This window comes from Triturus cristatus, chromosome 4_2 (assembly GCF_964204655.1).
Source record: "Triturus cristatus chromosome 4_2, aTriCri1.1, whole genome shotgun sequence".
Lineage (NCBI taxonomy): Eukaryota > Metazoa > Chordata > Amphibia > Caudata > Salamandridae > Triturus > Triturus cristatus.
Genome location: NC_140586.1, coordinates 330,116,388 through 330,140,269, shown reverse-complemented (window position 1 = coordinate 330,140,269; position 23,882 = coordinate 330,116,388). Strand labels below are relative to the sequence as shown.

At 39.0% G+C, this 23,882-nt stretch overlaps 1 protein-coding gene across 2 annotated transcripts in view; it reads right to left on the bottom strand.

Moving 5' to 3' along the window:
- The window catches only part of LOC146833816 (dimethylaniline monooxygenase [N-oxide-forming] 2-like), an 830,014-nt gene that overhangs the window by 399,956 nt on the left and 406,176 nt on the right, over positions 1-23,882 (bottom strand). The window lies entirely within an intron of this gene.

The following is a 23,882-nucleotide window of genomic DNA, read 5'->3' as shown; positions in this document are numbered from 1 at the left end:
GCACTGAGTTTTGTCTGCAAAGATGCTCAAACAAGAATGATTGAAATGCTTGCGGTCCTTCGATAGGTACAATGGGAAATATTATGAACCACTCAAATCTGTTTTTTTGCAGGTCACATAATATCCGGTAACAGAGAGATTTTAAAACTACATTGGTATAAACTGAGTGTTTTTAAAAAGTTGTTCAATCTTTGTAGGTTCTTGCAGATCTGCCCATTCTGCATATTTATATTTACTTAAACTTACCTTCACAGTAATAGAAATGAAAAATGGTATACATTTTTTTCAGATTTTTTTTACAATACAAATTGATGTAAACTGCTTATTTTAGAATTAGGATCTGTAAAGAAAAGAAAAAATAGTTATAACATGTAATAATACATTTTTTACAACACAGCATAATTTCAACAAAGTAATTTGTTTGCCTTTTTTGCTGTTCTCAGAATATATCGAATTTCACTAGAAATAGTGATTTCAATCGTACTCATCACTTAACAGCAGGCAACAAAAAAAACAATCAAAAAGATTGTTTAAAAAAACCCAACATGCTATTCTCAGTAAAATACCACAAGATACAAATCACACATATATAAAATGCTTATGGCTAGCAACATTTTATAAGTTTAACTTATAAAAACTGTAAATGTTGTCGCTTAAAAATATTCACCAATGAGCACAAAAAAGTCCATAATTCAAACATATACCTTTCCTTGAGGCCAAATGGTATTTTTGCACTCCTTTTTATGTAAATGGTAGTCCTATTAAATGATAATAATACATTTCTCAGAGAGTGAATTATCTTCCTAAAACTTTGACTTTAAAAATATTAGGTAGGAATTTGGTGATTCCCTAGGCAAACGTTGTTTGAAAACCAACTGGGAATCATTACAAAGTGTCCAGCCTTTGTCACATTTTAGATAGGCAGTGTAATGTCCAGATGTGGTGGAAGGACCACCATGGAAAATTATTGCAATTGCTACAAAAGTCCTTCCTGATATTGATACTGGTGTTGCTACAAACTGCTTTATTAAAGTATCCAATTTTCTTCCATCAGCTGTACAATGTTGCATCATTAAAATTATGCATTGTCCATATTTTGTTAAAAATAATGTGGATAACATTTCTGATTTACATTGGCTACACTCCATGTTTTGATTTGCACCTTTAACTAATTTATTAAAAGAAACTGATTTACAGTCTGGTAATGTTAAATACAAAAATCTTTCAGTGTCTACATTAGTGGATCATGTATACATGCAATTTTTACAATGATGTTCCCATTTGTAAGAAAGGCCAAAAATATTTTCTATTTCTACACCTTCATTTTCAAAAGTGGTAAGCATATACATTAAAAATTCCTGAGCATCTTGTTGGATATTTTGTGTAAATTGTGTAGAACCAGAACACATCCAAAAGATTACGAACATCTGAAACAGATTGTATTTTACTTGTATCTGTTGTCAATTTTTCAAAAACAGAATGCAACAGAGAACAAAATCTTTCTTGCTGATTCTGCATAATTTGTTTGTGCAAACCTTCAAGATAAAAAACAACATTGACCACTACATTAGCATAGCAGTTGACACCTGAACTATTTTCAAACTGATAACCAACAACCTCTTCAACAGTGTCCAATTTCTTTTTACTTGCAATCACAACATTATCTTGTTCTATTCCCTTCTCAATACCTTCAGAACAGATATTCTCAAACCTTCTTTTTCGACCAATCACACGCTTTTCAAATACAGGATATTGACCTAAATTTGGAGCATACACCCTACTTAACCTATTATACTCTTTTATACAGTTTGCATATGCAGTAACCTTTGTCTCATCAAAATCAATAAAAAACAAACCAGATAATATTCTGACTCGCGACAAAGCAACATATGCCATACCCTCTTTAAATACAGTAGATCCAATGTTCACCAATGCACTGTCTACACTTAATCTTTGAGATGAATAGTCACTGCATATGCCAGAGAAAATGGAAATTGTTTCCTACGGACATATAAATCTTTAACAAGCAAAAAACGAACTGAACAACGACCAATTTCTTTAACATCTTCAATCTGATCAAATTTAATTTTTAAAAATTCAATTCCTTCTTTTTTCTGATAATTAACTAAATCTACCACTTTACCCATTGTGCCATTAACTAACCCTTTTTCTACATCCAAATTATGCCTTAAAATTACCCGACAGTTTACACATGCATACAGTGTCTTTTCTAAACCAGTTGTTTTAGATATTTTTTTTTCGAGAGAATCCAGTTTTGTTTTTAACTTTCCCGTCAAAATAATAGTGATTCCTTCATGCTCTATTTTCTCCATGACTTCCATTTTTATAATTTCTTCATTTTCCAGTTTCAATAGTTCTTCGTTGAATATGGAACACTCGTGCAGTGTTGGCATTAAACAGATCACTGATTTATTTTCAGCAATTTTCATGTACACTTTTGCAGGAACTACATTTTCATTTGGAAAGACATTGCAAAGTAATCGGCTTTCCAAAGCTTGTTTGCCATGTTTTGTAAGAATTCCAATTCTTCTATCTTGAAGAATACTTCCATATTCAGCATCATTTGCCTGTCGCATATTTGTTGTCAGTTCTTTGTATTCAAAATTAGTCCAAATGTTCACATTACCAACACTACCAAGAGACTTTCTGGTATCTTCATGTGCAAGTGTTTTAAATACCGGTTGTCCTTTTACCGGAGTCAGTTGCAATAGATCTCCAAAAACTATGACGTGTTTTCCTCCAAATAACACGTCATACTCTGTTTTAAGAATTTGCTGCATTCTTAAATGCACAAAGGCAAGCATCAAGTTTGAGACCATGCTCACCTCGTAAATAATGAGAAGTTTCATTTTCTTCAAGACTCTTGAAACTTCACAACAAGCTTCTCCAGATAGCTTGTGGTATTCCAATTTGTTCTCATGTTCTAATGGTAGCATTAGTAAACGATGTAAAGTAATTCCTTTAATGTTATGTGCTGCCAACCCAGTTGGAGCAGTGACAACACAAGACAAATGCAACTCAGTTGTTTTTGCAGATAACTTGTAATTACTTAAGAAACTTTTTCCTGTTCCAGCTTGATCACTCACATACATTCGGATAGGATGAAATGATGTACATGAGCACCCTTTCTTTTCATGAAGTAATCCATGGTCAATCTGCTCTTTCACTTGTTGATATATTTGTTTCTATTCAACATTTAGTTGTTCTTCCAAGTTTCCTAACTGTATTACATCTTCTTGAGCTTGATACATTGCTGTTTCCACCTCATTCTTGGCAGTTGCTGCTTAATTTTCAACATTTGGTTGTCCAAGTGGATCTTGACTCAGTGCAGCAGAACTTTGACTGTCTTGAGAACTGTCTCAAGCAATCTCAGCTGCAATTGTAGCTTCTTGATCAATTTCATCATTCAACATTTTCACATAATTTGCAAAAGCACTGCATTGTATGCTATCTTTACAAGCATTAAATGAATCTTCATAGCTCTGAAAATCTCCAAGTAATTCCAGTTGTGAACGCCATGGTTTGAACATTTGCAAAAGGGCTAAATAGTAAAATTCCCTTTTATCAGCAGTGTCGCAACTCAGTTTCCTGTGATTAATTAAATTTCCTTTCCTTTGTTTCACCAGACATCCTTCAGAACGAATCACTGCATATTTTCCATCATTGATGTTCTCTGTAGTATTCCGTTTAAAAGTGTAGTTTTGCAGCACTTCATAGAGACACATGTTCTCAAGATGATGACTTCTGTTTGCGTAATATGGGTCCAACATATTCGTTTTCAAAATATCTGTACTTTCTGGTTCTTTTTCTGCTAAATATTCAATTTCTTGAACAGATTTCAGTACCGGATTTCGCATTCCTGCAAGACCTACACTCACCCTAATGATTCTTCTACTTTTTTAATATAGACTTGCAGATGATAACCGATCTGAACATTCATATGCTCCAATTTCACGATGCGATAACATCTTCATACTGAAACTGTATCATTTTTTACTTAGAGTCTTCTCGTGAGAAATCTCTTCCCACATTTCTTTCAGTTCCGTCTTTTCTGATTTAGTAATGTAGGACGTTACATATCGTGCAACAGCAATGGAATTGTCCGCAACATACTGAATATCCATGTTAACATTCCACATAGATAAAATAACTGGATTGTAGTCATTTATGTATTTTGATTCTTCACTTCTTTTTAAGTTGTAGGTATTTTTCGGAGACTTTCTTGTGATGGTATGTCGCATAGCTGACATAAAACTGTTCACTCTTCCTTTGAATAATACAGGACGTGGAAATCCAAAACGACATTTGGTATAGAACTTATCCTTTGACTTGTACTTTCGTCGACAGTATTTTCCACATCGATGGCTTTGGAATCGTAAGACTTGTTGTTTTAAGTTTTTATGTTCTTTGCTATTGGGTACAGCACATGTGGCATAATCTTCAATGCAAAAACCAAAGGAAATGATGGATGGAGTGTTGAACATTGCAAGCACTCACCCCCAGTCAACTGATCTGGGTTTAATCCATCACCGTTCTTTAGCCCACTCTGCCACCCCAGTTCAGACATGGCCATATGCAAATCAGTCTGACCCTGTGCCTCATGGGAACAGTTCAGCCCGAACTGCCAAGCCATGTCTTCAGCCAGGCTTGCTTGAATCCAGTGGCAAAGTGAGCAAGGAACTCACGTCTGAGCATACCCTGCCAACTTATGGCTGGACTGTTCCCATGAGACACAGGGTCAGACTGATTTGCATATGGCCATGTCTGAACTGGGGTGGCAGAGTGAGCTAAAGAACGGTGATGGATTAAACCCAGATCAGTTGACTGGGGGTGAGTGCTTGCAATGTTCAACACTCCGTCCATCATTTACTTTGGTTTTTGCTTTGTTCGCCACAAGTTGGCAGGGTATGCTCAGACGTGAGTCCCTTGCTCACTTTGCCACTGGATTCAAGCAAGCCTGGCTGAAGACGGCTGAAATGCCAGAAACCGGTCCTAGGAAGCTTGTTTCCGGTCCAGGGAGAACATGGCTTGGCAGTTCGGGCTGGACTGTTCCCATGAGGCACAGGGTCAGACTGATTTGCATATGGCCATGTCTGAACTGGGGTGGCAGAGTGGGCTAAAGAACGGTGATGGATTAAACCCAGATCAGTTGACTGGGGGTGAGTGCTTGCAATGTTCAACACTCCGTCCATCATTTCCTTTGGTTTTTGCTTTGTTCGCCACAAGTTGGCAGGGTATGCTCAGACGTGAGTCCCTTGCTCACTTTGCCACTGGATTCAAGCAAGCCTGGCTGAAGACGGCTGAAATGCCAGAAAACGGTCCTAGGAAGCTTGTTTCCGGTCCAGGGAAGACATGGCTTGGCAGTTCGGGCAGGACTGTTCCCATGAGGCACAGGGACAGACTGATTTGCATATGGCCATGTCTGAACTGGGGTGGCAGAGTGGGCTAAAGAACGGTGATGGATTAAACCCAGATCACTTGACTGGGGGTGAGTGCTTGCAATGTTCAACACTCCGTCCATCATTTCCTTTGGTTTTTGCTTTTTCGCCACAAGTTGGCAGGGTATGCTCAGACGTGAGTCCCTTGCTCACTTTGCCCCTGGATTCAAGCAAGCCTGGCTGAAGACGGCTGAAATGCCAGAAACCGGTCCTAGGAAGCTTGTTTCCGGTCCAGGGAAGACATGGCTTGGCAGTTCGGGCTGGACTGTTCCCATGAGGCACAGGGTCAGACTGATTTGCATATGGCCATGTCTGAACTGGGGTGGCAGAGTGGGCTAAAGAACGGTGATGGATTAAACCCAGATCAGTTGACTGGGGGTGAGTGCTTGCAATGTTCAACACTCCGTCCATCATTTCCTTTGGTTTTTGCATAATCTTCAATGAAAGACAAAACAGTTTCATCTGAATCTGTTCCAAATTTGGGGGCGTCCTTGATCCATAACAACATATGTATATGAGGAGCACCTCTTGCTTGATACTCCTTTCTCCAAAAGAAATCCACAACTTCTCCAAGAGGAGGATTCTTTTTATTGCAGATGAAAGACATCATAGCTTCAAATCTATGATTGAAATATCTGCATACATTAACAGGATCCAATGAGCACAATTCTCCAGGTGTCTTGTATTCAATATTTTTTATATTGGAATTTGGTTCTCGAAGAAATTCAAGTAAATCATCCCAAGCATACTCAGCACAGCTTAGTGTAACAAACCATGTAGTTCCCAAGTTACATAGCATACATTTCAGTTCTCCATGACAACGGTACCAATATTCATTAGTCCCACGCTGACATGCCATCAGAATAATTAACTGAGATTCTAAATGATCATCTCTCTGATGCACTTTATCCATAAAATCCTTTGCAGTTACATTTTGCAGATGCATTCCCGTTTTTAAAATGTGATTTACTACATATGAAAGTCCAGACAAGTCAATTTCAAACAGAAGATGAAACATATAAGGGATACATTGTCGAAATGTTGGATCTTCTGCATATAATCTTGTTGTCCGATATTCAGATGCAGGAATCTGCACAAGACGTTCATCATATCGTCCACCTTTTCCTGTTGGAAACAACTGCGGGAAACAATGAGCTTCCAAACTCTCTTCCCATATACTCATGGGACTTCCTGTTGCTTTTTTCATTTGGAACAACTCAATCGTATTCCCCTTCACCTCTTTGGAATGAAGTGGATGTACACTGTAATGTTCATAGATTTCTTCACATCTGGACATGTCCACTTTTTCAATTTGACCACTTAATGTTTCAGTATCTTCTGCTAAATCTATTTCTTCTTCTCCTACAAACACATTTCTATAGTACTCATTATTTTTTAACAGATACAATGATGCCTTTTGCACTTTTCTAACATCCACTAACTCTTGCCAGATTTTCTTATTCTTCGTAGGAACACCATTAACTAGAATGACTAGTGGCTCATTTTCTGCATGGTCTACACCAATAGTTTCAATATTTTTCCTTAAATCTGACGGTAAATACACAACTCTTCCTTTCTATCCATTTTGCAACTGTGATGGAGGTATTTACCTGTTTTAGGCTCCATACGAACAATAGCCTGAAACGGGTGAACACATTAAATGAGAATAGACTCATACGTATTTAAATCTATCAGCTCTGGAGGAATAGCAACCAACTCTAGATTATTATGAACAGCTCCAGCAGGCATTTTATTCTCATCTAATTTGTTATAACAATATTTGCAAATACGCTGCTCAGATCCCAAATCAAAACAATTCTCTACCAACAAATAAGTTGCAAATTCCATCCACTTATCATTATCTTCTATTTTACTTTTTAAATACAGATTGACACCCCTAGTCTGATTTTTATAGTGAGTTCGCTGACAACAAATACAAGAAACATTTGGTCTTTCACCTGAAATTACCTTAAACTTTGAGATTTCATCCTCAAATTTTTTTGTAATCACGGGTTCTACATTGTCTTCAACATTTTGTTCTACTAATGTGTCAGTTTCTGCACTCTCTTGCTGAGGACCAAAGTAACAAAACTCAATATCATCACAAAGCTTCTTCACATCTGATACTGAGCCACGCAAAAGAGCACGGTTCAACTCATTTAACTTTAGTGCTGGACTTTTCGCATAATACAATCTTCTCACTAACTTCCGCATTAGAGTATGATGTAATGCCAGCATCCTGAAATGGTGAAAAACACTTTCACAAACTTTCCTAGAAAGACAAGCCAGAGAATGACCTTGCAAACCAGTATTTTTTCTCACTCTGCAAGGGTCTAGTCCTTGCAACACCTTAATCTTTTGTTTAACACTTTCTTTACTATATGCTCATAAAAAACTACATAATTTATTAATAGATTCCTGTCGTACACTACAAATACTACTGAAATCCTATGTATACACAGGGTGTTTAGGACGTCTCCCTAGAACTTCATCAGCTATCACTTCTTCTGCATTTCTTTCAACCATTTTCTCTTTCTCAATTGGACAACCATCTCTAACTTCATAACCTCTACCACTGGTGTCAACTGCAAACAGTAATTTTTTGCTCTGTAAATAACTCTCTTCATTAAAGAAAGGCTCTGAACTGGAACTGTGTTTCCATTCTCCCAAAAAAACATCACAAAATTTGTTTCTATTAATTACTCTTTTCCTCCTTTTGGCCTTCATTAAATTGATTGGTTTATCTAGTGATCGAATTCTATTTAATACTAAAATGAATAGTTTCCTTTTTGCTTCAAAAGCCTTTTCAACAATGTTTTCAATATGCTTCTTTTTATAAAATAGAGCTCTCTTTTTATATTTCTTCACATCTTTCAGCAAATTATGAACTACTCTCTTGTAAAATATATTTTTGCGTAATTCCTTATACTGATTTTGCCTTCTTTTAGCATACTTTATCTCCTTTGACTGAACATTAGTTTTTTTGCTTTTCCTCTTATTTGAATTTATTTTCTAATTGTAACATTCTCAGTGGTTTCCGCATTCTGTACATTCTGTTTGCTCCTACAAACATTTTTAATAAATTGCTTTGTGATCTTACCAGAAGATTTTTTCTTTTTAGCCACATTATCTTGTACATTCAATACTTATGGTTGATGTTTCTTCAAGTAATTCTCCTGTCTCTGTTCTTTTCTTTTTCTTTTTTTTTCTGGCATGATTTCTCTATTTTAACGTTGAAAAACAGTATCTGTAAAAAAGAATCACAAATAAAAGTATATTAATAACTTTCAAATTTATACTATTCTATTACTGTAGAAACACATTTTATATAAAAACTGACTAAGAAACTATAGCCCTGAAGCACACGTGTGACAATGGTTAAAACACTACATGCATAGTGCATACTACTTTGAAGCAGTTCATGCCCTAAAGCCTACCTCACTAAAAGAGTACATGCTAACTTACTGAATGATTACAATACTATAAGGAGACACACTGGGTGAGTGACAGGGTGTTTCCTAGAAGTGTATGAATACTGACATGGATATTGATGGTGTGAAAGACAAGTGTGTAGGTGATTAGAGACCTACATGCATAGTGGACACGTTTCAATCCATCCATATGTTAAGGCCTGTCTCACTCCAATACTACTTGGATACTGATTAAATGATTAGAGTACTGCAAGGAGAGTGCCTGGGTGAATTTATAAGTGTTCGGTTTTTGGCACAGTGAATGGATTAGTCCATGGTGCTGAATGGGTCACTAGAGGACTGCAAGGGGAGAGACAGGGTGTTTGCTAGAAGTGTATGAATACTAACTAGGGACTTGAAGGTGTGAAACACAAGTGTGTAGGTGGTTACAGGACTGCATGCATAGTGGATAGGCATTTGAAGCAATTCATTTGCTAAGGCCTGGCTCACTGCATGAGTACTTGGGTACTGACTGAATGATTAGAGTACTGCAAGGAGAGAGCCTGGGTGAATTTATAAATCGTTGACTTTTGGCGCAGTGAATGGATTAGTACATGGTGCTGAATGGGTCACTGGAGGAGTACAAGGGGAGTGATAGGGTGTTTGCTGCAATGTATGTATACTGAGTGGGGAATTGAAGGTGTGAAAGACAAGTGTGTAGGTGGTTAGAGGACTGCATGCATACTGGAAAGGCGTTTGAAGCAATTCATGTGCTAAGGCCTGGCTCACTGCATGAGTACTTGGGTACTGACTGAATGATTAAAGCACTGCAAGGAGACTGCCTGTGTGAATGTATAAGTACTTGCCTTTCGGTGCAGTGAATGGATTAGTACATGGTGCTGAATGCGTCACTGTCTGGGATATTAAAGGTGTGAAAGACAAGTATGTAGGTGGCTAGAGACCTACATCCATAATGGATAGACGTTTGAAACACTCCATAGAGTAACACTTGGATCACTGCAAAACTACCTGACTACTGACTGAATCATTAGAGTATTACAAAAAAGAGTGACTCTGTGAATCTTTTTAAGATTTTGGATTCTAGTGCAGTGAATAGGTTAGTACTTACTGCCAAATGAGTCAGTGGAGGTGTGCAATTAAAGTGACAGAGTGTTTATTGGAGTTTATAGATACTGACAGAGAAATTGAAGGTCTGAAAGGCAACTGTGTTGGTAGTTACAGGCCTCCATGCATACTGGAAACACGTTTGAATCAATCCACGTGCTAAGGCCTGCCTCACTATATTAGTACTTAGGTACTGACTGAATGATTAGACTATTGCAAGAAGCGTACCTGAATGAATTTACAAGTGTTTCAGTTTTGGCGCAGTGAATGCATTACTACATGGTGCTGAATAAGTTACTGGAACACTGCAAGGGGAGTGACAGGATGTTTGCTGAAAGTTCATGGATACTGACTGGGGAATTGAAGCTGTTAAAGACGAGTGTATAGTGTGTTAGAAGACTGCATGCATACTGCATAGACATTTGTAGCCCTTTATGTGGTAATGCATGGTTCACTACATAAGTACCTGGAAACTGACTGAATCATTAGACTACTGCGAAGAGAGTGCCTGGGTAAAACCTTTAAGTTTTTCAGTTTTGGCGCAGTCAAAAGATTCGTACATGGTATGGATCAGTCACTGGATGAGTGCAAGATGAGTGACAGGATGTTTATTGAAGTATATAGATACTGACTAGTTAATTAAAGAAGTGAAAAACAAGTGTGTAGGTGACTAGAGGCCTGTATGCATACAGGATAGGGGTTTGAAGCAGTCCATGTTGTAAGTCCTGGCTAGCTGCATGAGTACTTGGATACTGACTGAATGATAAGTACTGCAAAGAGAGTGCCCGAGTGAATTTATAAGTGTTACTACTTGAATATTAACTGAATGTTTACAGTATTGCAAGGACAGTTCCTGGGTGAAAACATAAGCAATGACTGTCTTCTAATTCTAAAAAAACTTGAGAACAGGAAAGTTTTTAAGCAGTTATGGGTATTCAAACATATGAAGTACCCAAATGCTTCTCTCACAGTGGTTCCCAAATGCACACAGACTCACAGTGTGATTCTAGACGAGCAACACTATCCCTAGGAGTTTACCAAAACTCATTCACTACTGTGGAAGGGGTAAGGTGACTGCACACAATCTACATATTCAAGTACTGCACTTTAGTGTCAAACCCTGACTTATGTTATCAATGCATAAGCAATGACTGGCTTCTAATGCTACTAAAACTTGACAACATGACAGGTTTAAAAACAATTGTCTGTCAGCAAATACATAATTTTACCAAATGCTTCTCCCACAGTGGTTTCCAAATGCACACAGACTCACAGTGTGATTCTAGACAAGCAACATTATCCCTAGGAGTTTACCAAAACTCATTCACTACTGTGCAAGGGGTTAGGGGACTGCACACAATCTACATATTTCAGTACTGCACTTTAGTGTCAAACCCTGACTCATCGCGGTGCCGCGGCCAGAGCGACTGACTCCGGAATCTGGGGATCACGGTTCGATCCCCAGCACCAGAGGCAGATTAGTCCAGCACCATGTGACTCTGGGCAATAGCTTGCTTAATCTTCCCGATGGCCCCCACCGCCTAGAGACCCTTACGGGTGATTGTTCGCACTTTACAAATGTGGCTTATTGTTATAAGCAAAGACTGTCTTCTAATGCTACTAAAACTTCACAACATGACAGGTTTTAAAACAGTTATCTGTCAGCAAATGCACGATGTTACCAAATGCTTCTCTCACAATCCTTACCCGGAAGGAACACAGACTGACAATGTGATTGTAGACAAGCAACACTATCCTAGGAGTTTACCAAAACTCATTCACTAGTCTGGAAGGGGTAAGGGGACTGCACACAATCTACATATTTAAGTGCTGCACTTTACTGTCAAAGCCTGACTCATTTAAATGAATGCACAACCAAAGACTGGCTTCTAACGCTACTAAAACTTGACAACATGACAGGTTGCAAAACAATTTTCTGTCAGCAAATACATAATTTTACCAAATGCTTCTCTCACAGTGGTTCCCAAATGCACACAGACTCACAGTGTGATTCTAGACAAGCAACACTATCCCTAGGAGTTTACCAAAACTCATTCACTACTGTGCAAGGGGTAAGGGGACTGCACACAATCTACATATTTCAGTACTGCACTTTAGTGTCAAAGCCTAATTCATTTTATCAATACATAAGCAAAGACTGGCATCTAATGCTACTAAAACTTGACAACATGACAGGTTTTAAAAGTTATCTGTCAACAAATATACAATGTTACCAAATGCTTCTCTCACAATCCTTACCCGAAAGGAACACAGACTCACAGTGTGATTGTAGACAAGCAACACTATCCTAGGAGTTTACCAAAACTCATTCACTATTCTGGAAGGGGTAACGGTACTGTACACAATCTACTTATGAAAGTACTGCACTTTAGTGTGAAACCTGACTCATTTTATCAATCCATAAACAAAGACTGGCTTCTAATGCTACTAAAACTTGTCAAAATGAGAGGTTTTAAAACAGTTATCTGTCAGCAAATACATTATGTTACCAAATGCTTCTCTCACAGTGGTTCCCAAATGCACACAGACTCACAGTGTGATTCTAGACAAGCAACACTATCACTAGGAGTTTACCAAAACTCATTCACTACTATGGAAGGGATAAGGGGACTTCCCACAATCTACATATTTAAGTACTGCACTTTACTGTCAAAGCCTGACTCATTTAAATGAATGCACAACCAAAGACTGGCTTCCAATGCTACTAAAACTTGACAACATGACAGGTTTTAAAACAATTTTCTGTCAGCAAATACATAATTTTACCAAATGCTTCTCTCACAGTGGTTCCCAAATGCACACAGACTCACAGTGTGATTCTAGACAAGCAACACTATCCCTAGGAGTTTACCAAAACTCATTCACTACTGTGCAAGGGGTAAGGGGACTGCACACAATCTACATATTTCAGTACTACACTTTAGTGTCAAAGCCTGACTCCTTTTATCAATGCACAAGCAAAGACTGGCTTCTAATGCTACTAAAACTTGACAACATGACAGGTTTTAAAACAGTTATATGTCAGCAAATACACGATGTTACCAAATGCTTCTCTCACAATGGTTACCGAAATGCGCACAAACTCACAGTGTGATTGTAGACAAGCAACACTATCCTAGGAGTTTACCAAAACTCATTCACAAGTCTGGAAGGGGTAACGGTACTGTACACAATCTACATATTAAAGTACTGCACTTTAGTGTGAAACCTGACTCATTTTATCAATCCATAAACAAAGACTGGCTTCTAATGCTACTAAAACTTGTCAAAATGAGAGGTTTTAAAACAGTTATCTGTCAGCAAATACATTATGTTACCAAATGCTTCTCTCACAGTGGTTCCCAAATGCACACAGACTCACAGTGTGATTCTAGACAAGCAACACTATCACTAGGAGTTTACCAAAACTCATTCACTACTATGGAAGGGGTAAGGGGACTTCCCACAATCTACATATTTAAGTACTGCACTTTACTGTCAAAGCCTGACTCATTTAAATGAATGCACAACCAAAGACTGGCTTCCAACGCTACTAAAACCTGACAACATGACAGGTTTTAAAACAATTTTCTGTCAGCAAATACATAATTTTGCCAGATGCTTCTCTCACAGTGGTTCCCAAATGCACACAGACTCACAGTGTGATTCTAGACAAGCAACACTATCCCTAGGAGTTTACCAAAACTCATTCACTACTGTGCAAGGGGTAAGGGGACTGCGCACAATCTACATATTTCAGTACTGCACTTTAGTGTCAAAGCCTAACTCATTTTATCAATACATAAGCAAAGACTGGCTTCTAATGCTACTAAAACTTGACAACATGACAGGTTTTAAAACAGTTATCTGTCAGCAAATACATGATGTTACCAAATGCTTCTCTCACAATGGTTACCGAAATGCACACAAACTCACAGTGTGATTGTAGGCAAGCAACACTATCCTAGGAGTTTACCAAAACTCATTCACTAGTCTGGAAGGGGTAACGGTACTGTACACAATCTACATATTAAAGTACTGCACTTTAGTGTGAAACCTGACTCATTTTATCAATCCATAAACAAAGACTGGCTTCTAATGCTACTGAAACTTGTCAAAATGAGAGGTTTTAAAACAGTTATCTGTCAGCAAATACATTATGTTACCAAATCCTTCTCTCACAGTGGTTCCCAAATGCACACAGACTCACAGTGTGATTCTAGACAAGCAACACTATCACTAGGAGTTTACCAAAACTCATTCACTACTATGGAAGGGGTAAGGGGACTTCCCACAATCTACATAATTAAGTACTGCACTTTACTGTCAAAGCCTGACTCATTTAAATGAATGCACAACCAAAGACTGGCTTCCAATGCTACAAAAACTTGACAACATGACAGGTTTTAAAACAATTTTCTGTCAGCAAATACATAATTTTACCAAATGCTTCTCTCACAGTGGTTCCCAAATGCACACAGACTCACAGTGTGATTCTAGACAAGCAACACTATCCCTAGGAGTTTACCAAAACTCATTCACTACTGTGCAAGGGGTAAGGGGACTGCACACAATCTACATATTTCAGTACTACACTTTAGTGTCAAAGCCTAACTCATTTTATCAATACATAAGCAAAGACTGGCTTCTAATGCTACTAAAACTTGACAACATGACAGGTTTTAAAACAGTTATCTGTCAGCAAATACATGATGTTACCAAATGCTTCTCTCACAATGGTTACCGAAATGCACACAAACTCACAGTGTGATTGTAGGCAAGCAACACTATCCTAGGAGTTTACCAAAACTCATTCACTAGTCTGGAAGGGGTAACGGTACTGTACACAATCTACATATTAAAGTACTGCACTTTAGTGTGAAACCTGACTCATTTTATCAATCCATAAACAAAGACTGGCTTCTAATGCTACTGAAACTTGTCAAAATGAGAGGTTTTAAAACAGTTATCTGTCAGCAAATACATTATGTTACCAAATCCTTCTCTCACAGTGGTTCCCAAATGCACACAGACTCACAGTGTGATTCTAGACAAGCAACACTATCACTAGGAGTTTACCAAAACTCATTCACTACTATGGAAGGGGTAAGGGGACTTCCCACAATCTACATAATTAAGTACTGCACTTTACTGTCAAAGCCTGACTCATTTAAATGAATGCACAACCAAAGACTGGCTTCCAATGCTACAAAAACTTGACAACATGACAGGTTTTAAAACAATTTTCTGTCAGCAAATACATAATTTTACCAAATGCTTCTCTCACAGTGGTTCCCAAATGCACACAGACTCACAGTGTGATTCTAGACAAGCAACACTATCCCTAGGAGTTTACCAAAACTCATTCACTACTGTGCAAGGGGTAAGGGGACTGCACACAATCTACATATTTCAGTACTACACTTTAGTGTCAAAGCCTGACTCATTTTATCAATGCACAAGCAAAGACTGGCTTCTAATGCTACTAAAACTTGACAACATGACAGTTTTAAAACAGTTATCTGTCAGCAAATACATGATGTTACCAAATGCTTCTCTCACAATGGTTACCGAAATGCACACAAACTCACAGTGTGATTGTAGACAAGCAACACTATCCTAGGAGTTTACCAAAACTCATTCACTAGTCTGGAAGGGGTAATGGTACTGTACACAATCTACATATTAAATTACTGCACTTTAGTGTGAAACCTGACTCATTTTATCAATGCATAGGCAAAGACTGGCTTCTAATGCTACTAAAACTTGACAACATGACAGGTTTTAAAACAATTATCTGCAAGCAAATACATGATATTACGAAATGCTTCTCTCACAATGCTTACCTAAATACACACAGACTCAAGAATGTAAAAAAATACATTCTCGCGTGCGCGCGATCGCCTTACCTGAATCCCCGCATTCGCCAACCAGTTTTCCCGATCCGGTCACGTTGTCCACGAGATGTTAGATTGTTGGTATCCGCTATCATGAGGGAGGTGCCGTCTGTATGAGACTCTTCATTTCCAAGAAGAGCTGCCCCAGATGAGAGAACTACTAACGTGGGTAAACAGAGCCAATACGCTGGGACCAAAAAAGAATAAGATCACGGAGGACTATTAAAAAAAAGGAAGCCATTCAGAGGCAATGATCAGACAAATTAAATCAACGATGGCACAGTAGCGGAATCCCCACGAGTAAGCAGTAATATTTTCAACGCATGGGAAGTTAAACTTATCTTCTTGGCAAAGACCAAGTAGTGCAAAAGATATATTTTGGAGCAGCGAGAAAGCGTACGAAATTAAAAAGGAAAAACTACTGCTGCCTATACAACAATATCTACACAGAAATATTATCCCCCACCGACCTGCCCATTACCAAATTACCAAGTAACAGGTCTTGAAGAAGATGGTACTAAAAGAGGATTAAGCCATCGAAACGCGCGTCGACCAGTGTGTATGACACACCTCAGCGCTCAGCACTACATCAGAGGGTTGAGTTTCTCACCCCTGCTAGCCTGTACCTGTGCATGCGGCCCAGTTCTGGGGTGTGTAGGATGTATGTGATGGATGTTAGTGAAACGAATGTGAAGAGTGTAGAGGTATAAATGGTATGGGGATTTTGTTGGAATTCTTTTAGATAATTTTTTTGAATTTTTGATTACTGTCCTTTCTGACTCTGTATGTTTATTTATGTAGAATGATCCTGACCATAGTCTTGGTTCTCTAAATGTGTATATATATGTACAAATTATCATATTGGTGCAAAATGTGGATTATGTATAAATAGAATAATTCTGGGATGTTTTCTCTTTTACATTTGGAAAAATTGAAAAAAATTGCATTCACATGCTAAAATGATGAAAAAAATAAATAAATTTATAAACAGACACAACGATTATGTTGATATAGGGGTGTTTTTTGTTTGGTATATGTGAGCCCACATTATTTTTGATATAAAGAAATATAGGTCAAGAGGGATTTTGTGTATTATAGTCGTTAGATTGTTGGTAGCCATTTGCGCTGTCTCGCGACAGTTCGCGCTCGCACTAACGTCATTTGTCACGCGATCACGTCATTCGTCACGCGATCATGTCTTTCTTCTCACGATCATGCACTGCAAGAGTATGAGATGATCGAGATCTCGCGCCCGTGAGCAACCGCATGGGTAAGTTGGCGAGCCGTGATCACGCAGAAAATACCGCAAACGGGCGGGAAAAAAACTTCAGCGTATTCGCGATATTTCCGCTTGTTTACTGAGATTTTTAACATTTTCGCGATAGTTTGCAAAGTGAATTTCGCAAATTCCGCCCACGCCTAATTATAGACAGCCATCTCTTGTACAAAATACATTTACTAGTCTACAAGATCTAAGGTCTTCTGCTACAGATTAGTACCAAAATGTTTCTCTCAAAATGATTCCTAAATGCACACAGACTCACTGTGTCATTCTAGATAAACAACACTATCCCTTTCACTATACCAAAACACATTTCTTAATCTACAAATACCACATTTTAGTGTAGAAACATGACTCATTTTGCAAATTTATAAACAATGACTGATTTCTAATTGTACCAAAATATAAAAACAGCACAGTTATCTTTCTGCAAACACATGAAAAACATAAATGCTTATCACAGAATGAATTCTACATGCACACACACTGTCAATAACATTGTAGACAGTACTCCCTGCACTTTACCAGGAAAAATACATTAGTCTGATTAAAATCAAAATACAGCACATACATCCCCTCACAATTAAATAACTCACCTTTCAAGTTGTTTTGTAGATTAAGAAGTATATCAGTCACACACCAGATTTTCTTATACAGAATCTCTGCACTGTGCACCTGTCAGCAAAACCAAAGAATGGCAAAGTTTCCCTCTCATTTTCCACACATATACATGTAAACATCAAATCACATTCCTTCCCACATAAATTCAAAACCAAACACACATTTCTATTGGTTAAACATTTCAACCCTTTCCAAATGACATAAATTTCAACCTTACCCCCAATCTGCCTTCTGCCTGTTACCAAGTTCAGCACACAATGTTGCTAATCAAAACATCAAGTGTGCTTGACTTTTCAACATATCAGCTTATCATATATAATGTTCCTTTCAATCACTTTTTGTTAACCAATAAGAATCATACGTTTAAAAAACAGAAACACGCACCCTACCTTTCAGTGTAGAAGGTTGTCAAACAACCAATGATTTCTTGTCTTTTTTCAAAACTGCATCTTAGCCACCATTTTAGAAAAATCTTACTTTTCAAACGGCCATTTCATTTACAGAGACCATCTGAGTGCATCCAGACCTCCCTTCAAGATGCTTAGAGTGTGGATTGTGGGACACAGCTATATTTTCTGGAGCCAAAGGTATGCAGAAAACAAAGGCATTCACAAAGACCTAGGTTTGCCAAATGTAGACATTAAATGGATTGGACAGAGAGGGTTAAAGTGGCACCAATTGATGCCATTGCTAAAATCCTATATGCATATCCAACAACCTGACCTCATAATACTGCACTGTGGTAGGTCTGGAAATGCTTATGAAGGACACCTTTGTAGAACTGATTTCACTTTTTCCCAAAACTGCCTTTGTGTATTCCAACATATGCCAAAGGCAGAAATGGAACTGGTCCAATCATTTTGTCCACAAATTGAGAAAGCTAGGAAACATGTGAATAAATCTGTTTCTGCTTTTCCCTGAGACTATAGAATGGGGTCCATTTACAATAACAATCTGCGCTTTCATATGCAAGAGATGTATAGGAGAGATGGAGTACACTTTACAGATGAAGGAAAGAGAGTCTTCCTCAACAACTTTAGGATCTGTATAGGTACTTACTTATAAGTACCAAAAACTCTCAATGAACACAACGGCTCTTTTTAAAACCACTCAAGAACAAAACACTTAAGCTTGATGTTTATCTCCCAAAAATTTCAGTTTTTTTTCCTTGGATCCGCGCAACCAACGCGTTAGGAACCGCGTACCCAACGCGAGAGGAACCGTGCACCCAACGCGATAGGATGCGCGACTCCTAATTTTACTGTAAAAAAAAAATAGCCCCTATCACTAATTTTTATTATCCCCGGGGACCCCATCCCCTGGGGCTTATAAAAAAACGTTGTAGAATGTGGGGGGAGGCCCAACGCCCCCACGGTCCCAGCCGGCTCCCCGCGTCCTTCGGGAGCCGGCATTGCTTTTCCACATGGGGAGCTGCTGACATGCAGCTCCCCGTGTGGAAAAGCAATATCTTTTGCTAGTTTGGTATTCACAGAAGGACTCCTAACTTCTGTGAATACCAAACTGAGTAAGTGCCTTCTGTGAATACCAAAATGGTAGTAAGTTAATGATTTTGTCTTAAGTTAGTTCTGTGAATCGGGCCCTTATTCCCTTTACTTCTTCAGCCTCGCTTCTACCGAGGCACAAAATGGCTCCCAACAGTTCCTGGTTTCGAATGTAGACAGACACTTCACAGCCAATTAGCATTCAGCGCGTGATCGGGAAGGTGCGTGCTCGGTTCGGGGAGGTTCCGCTTAGGTTGCGCATAGGGTGCGCGGATCCTCCGAGGCCATAGATATATCTATCTTTTTTAGTGTAATTTTCTCAGGAACTACTGAACAGATTTACACCATTTATGCAAAAGGCACGAGTCTGAAGTGAGGACTACCTCTTTGCCAAATTTGGTGTAATTCCGTTCAGCAGTTCGGGCTGTAGCTACATCAACAGGTCCTATGGGAAATTGCATGGGGAAAACGTATTTTGGGACCCCCCTTTTTTCTCAGCCCCCGCTTGACGAATCACCACGAAACTTTCAGGATAGGAGCGGACCGGAGCTGGCCAAACGTTTGGAATATTTTGCGAAGATTCGTCAGACTTACTGGCAATAGAATGTTGCGGATTTGCTATGGAAAATAGGTCCTAAATATAACTACCTACTGGCGACCGCCAGTATGTAATATATATATGTATATATATATATATTACCTACTGGCGGTCGCCAGTAGGTAGTTATAGTTAGGACCACGTTTCCATAGGAAATCCGCAACATTCTATTTTGAATAACTTTGGCGCCGGTCGACGAATCCTCACGAATTTTTCAAAATAGGTGGGGCGCTACGCTCCGCTCCTACCCTGAAAGTCTCGGGGGGATTCATCAAGCGGGGGCTGAGATAAAAGGGGGGTCCCAAAACGCGTTTTTCCCATGCATTTTTCCATAGGACCTTTAGACAGGGCTACAGCCCGAACGGCTGAACAGAATTACTAGAAATTTGGCAGAGAGGTAGTCCTCAGGTCAAGGTAGTGCCTTTTGTAGGTTTGGTGTAAATCTGTTCAGTAGATTCTGAGAAAATAGCCTTTAAATCAATATATATATCTGAGCCAGCTTACGGTGCGCTTACGGTGCGCTTACGGTACGCTTACCGTACGCGTACGGTGGCGTGCGCGAGCGCGATTCTGATTGGCTCTTAGATCTTAGTAAACATTCGAATCGGCCGAAACCAGGAAGCGGCGGCCGCCATTTTCTCTCTCGCACTGAGAGTGATGTTTAAAATATAAAGCACAAAAACATGTAAAGGGGCTGTTTAGACAGCTCCCACACACATAGCAATGTTGAGGAAGTCCCCAAAGATCCCCCAAGGCCAAAAACGGAATTTTTACTTTTTCGCTAATTTCGCCGATTACGCTTACCGTACGGGTACGGTAAAAAAATTTAAATAAAAAAAATGTATCCACACTCTCCCCACCCCGTGTGCAATTGGTGCCCGAAGGGCACCAATTGTGCATGGCTTAGTAATGATGAGTTAAACTAAAATATTAAAAAGAGTAATAATAAAAAAAAAAATTATCCACACTCTCTCCACCCCGTGTGCAAGTGGTGCCCGAAGGTCACCATTTGTGCATGGCTTATAACATATACGAAAAATTAAAATATTACCTTTCAAAACGAAGTGCATCATATGTCCTCCATGTGCGCACGGTGCGCGAAGCGCATCGTGCGTACATGGCCCATCTAGCGTAACGTGGGCACGCGGTGCGCGTAGCGCACCGCGTGCCCACCGTGCGTGCACGGCACTAACTGCGTAAAGTGGGCGCGCGGTGCGCAAAGCACACCGCGTGCTCACTGTGCGCGCACGGTGCGCGAAGCGCACCGTGCGCGCACGGAACGAACTGCGTTAAGTGGGCGCGCACGCCACGAATGGTGTAAAGTAACTTAGCATTTAAAAAAACGTACAAATTCACTGAAAAAACCATAGGTTTCACACACGTTATAGTTAGGAATTAGCATTTAAAAAACCTTGCAAATTCACTGAAAAAAACATAGGTTTCACACATGTTATAGTTAGCGGAAATTTTACTGATAAAAAACCAATGAAATTCCCCCGTTATAGTTAGTGCAGGCAACTATAACTCACGCGACCGCAATCTTCTGCTGATGACATATGTGTCTTTATGAAAAAAAAATATTTGTAATATATGTATAGCTAAAAATGTATGGAAGAAGACATGGGCAAATAAGTGTCTAAATACAGTATTAGCATCAGCAGAGGATTGCGGTCGCGTGAGTTATAGTTGCCTGCACTAACTATAACGGGGGAATTTCATTGGTTTTTTATCAGTAAAATTTCCGCTAACTATAACATGTGTGAAACCTATGGTTTTTTCAGTGAATTTGCAAGGTTTTTTAAATGCTAATTCCTAACTATAACGTGTGTGAAACCTATGGTTTTTTCAGTGAAAAAATATATATATATATATATATATATATATATATATATATATATATATATATATATATATATATATATACATACACAACTTGTGGGGAAAGGAAGGGAAATACCCAAGCCCTCCATCGACCAGTAACCAAAGGAAACGGAAGTGCCGGGTGCACGGAATCTGCCGCACTGCATGGAAGTTAGGGAGTGACTGACATGGGAACCGGAGGGCGCTCGGGGGGCGGTCATGACCAGCCACCTTGCAGATGTGTGCAGCAGTGCGGCGTGAGTGAGGAAGAGTGAAGTTAGCCACATAAGCAACGGGATACAGTATCACAGTGGGACAAGGATGGAGAGTACCTTTCCCTTAGCGGTGATATCCATTGCAGTCCAACAAACGTAAATTGAAAACACAAAATGGAACTGGCAAAACGTGGCATGGATTAAGGGAACAATCCTTGAAAATTAGGGACACAGTTTATCGCAGTCTATCGGAAAGGGTCACAATCGTGCAACATTGTGCATTACTGGGAATAATTGTAACAATTGCAACAGATATTTATTGTGGCTTAGAACCAAGAACAGCTCAATCAAATAATTACACAGGGTGAAATCTGAAAACACTGAAGGGGAGAAACGTGTTTTCCAGAGTGATGGAGGAGAGACAAGCAAAATGGAAATTGGCTGCAGAATGCACCTTCCAAGAGGGCACAAGTCTAGGGGTATCAGATAATACTGAAAATGGAAAAAACAGAACATTAACTCAACTTGTAAGGGATTTGGAGCGCGCACGACGTACAGACGCTAAACAATGGTAGGAAATTACATCCCTTACCAAATATTTGGAATGTAAAAGAATACCAAGGGGTCTAAGGATAATGCTATTACCAACTTATGAGGCCATGGACGAAGATCTAATTTATGAATGGTGTGGAAATACAGAGGAATGCTCAGTGAGATTGATGAAAACACTCATTGAACATTCAAAAAGGAAAATAAAGTTACAGTCAGAGAAGATTGAAATAATCAACAAAGAGCTGGAGAAATACAAAGAAGACGTACCCTAAAAGATCAACTTAGTAAGATGGAGAAGTCACTACAAAAATATGATGAAGAGATAATGGAACGAAAAGCTGGAAAGTTCACGAGAGACAAGCTGGATTACCAATACGGCCGAGTCTATACATTCGCTAAAATCTTAAACAGCCTGAGAGTGAAAGATAGATTCACTCAAATCACACGAACAGTGCAAAGTGAAAGCGAAGTAAGCTCAGACGCAGGGTCCAGTGAGGATGAAACACAAAGGGAGAAGCTGGATTTTCACAGGTAACTCCGGCTACTCCAAATTACCATGAGACAAGGAGGAAGAGGCCGCACACAACAGGGACAACCAAAAGAAGACGCAGAACAAGAAGGGGCAAGAGGAAGAGACAGAGGAAGGAACCAGAATCAGAAATAAATGGAGAACAACAAATTCAAACTCAAAACCCCTAGTAGTCAATTTTTCATCAGTGACATTAAATGATAATCAAATGTGTATGCTCAATTTAGGCTTAACTTTCTGCCCAGTATCTCGTCCAGACTTCGTGAACACAAGAATTGAAATTTACAAATATGTAAGAAAACTAAAATTACATAAATTCCATCAAATGAAGCATAAAGTGAGAATGCGAGAAACAACAGAAATCAGTAGCCATTCTTCATTTCAAATTGCGGACGTCCCAGACTTACTAAACATTCAAGATTTGGACCAGTCTAGGGGACACATCAGTAGGAGGATCCACCACTGATCAACCAACCGAGAGGCTCCAAAATATGGGCTTTACAACAAATGAACATGTAAGTAGCAACTTGAAACCAGGAAGCAAATTCGGCCCGTAGCTTCTGCCGGCGAATCCCTTGGATCTTTTTCACGAGTTTGTGGTCAATGACTTGAACAACATTCAAAAAAATTGGAAGACTGATTATGCTAAAAGTAATTTCACATCCAGAGATTGGAAAGACATCAATGAACTAAAAAACAATCCCTCACTTATCATCAACCCCTCCGACAAGGGGGGGAAAATCGCCCTAATGGACCAAATAACAAATGTAACGGAGTCACGAAGAAAAGCACTACACCCGTTTGAAATCAAACCCTACAAGCAAAATGGAAA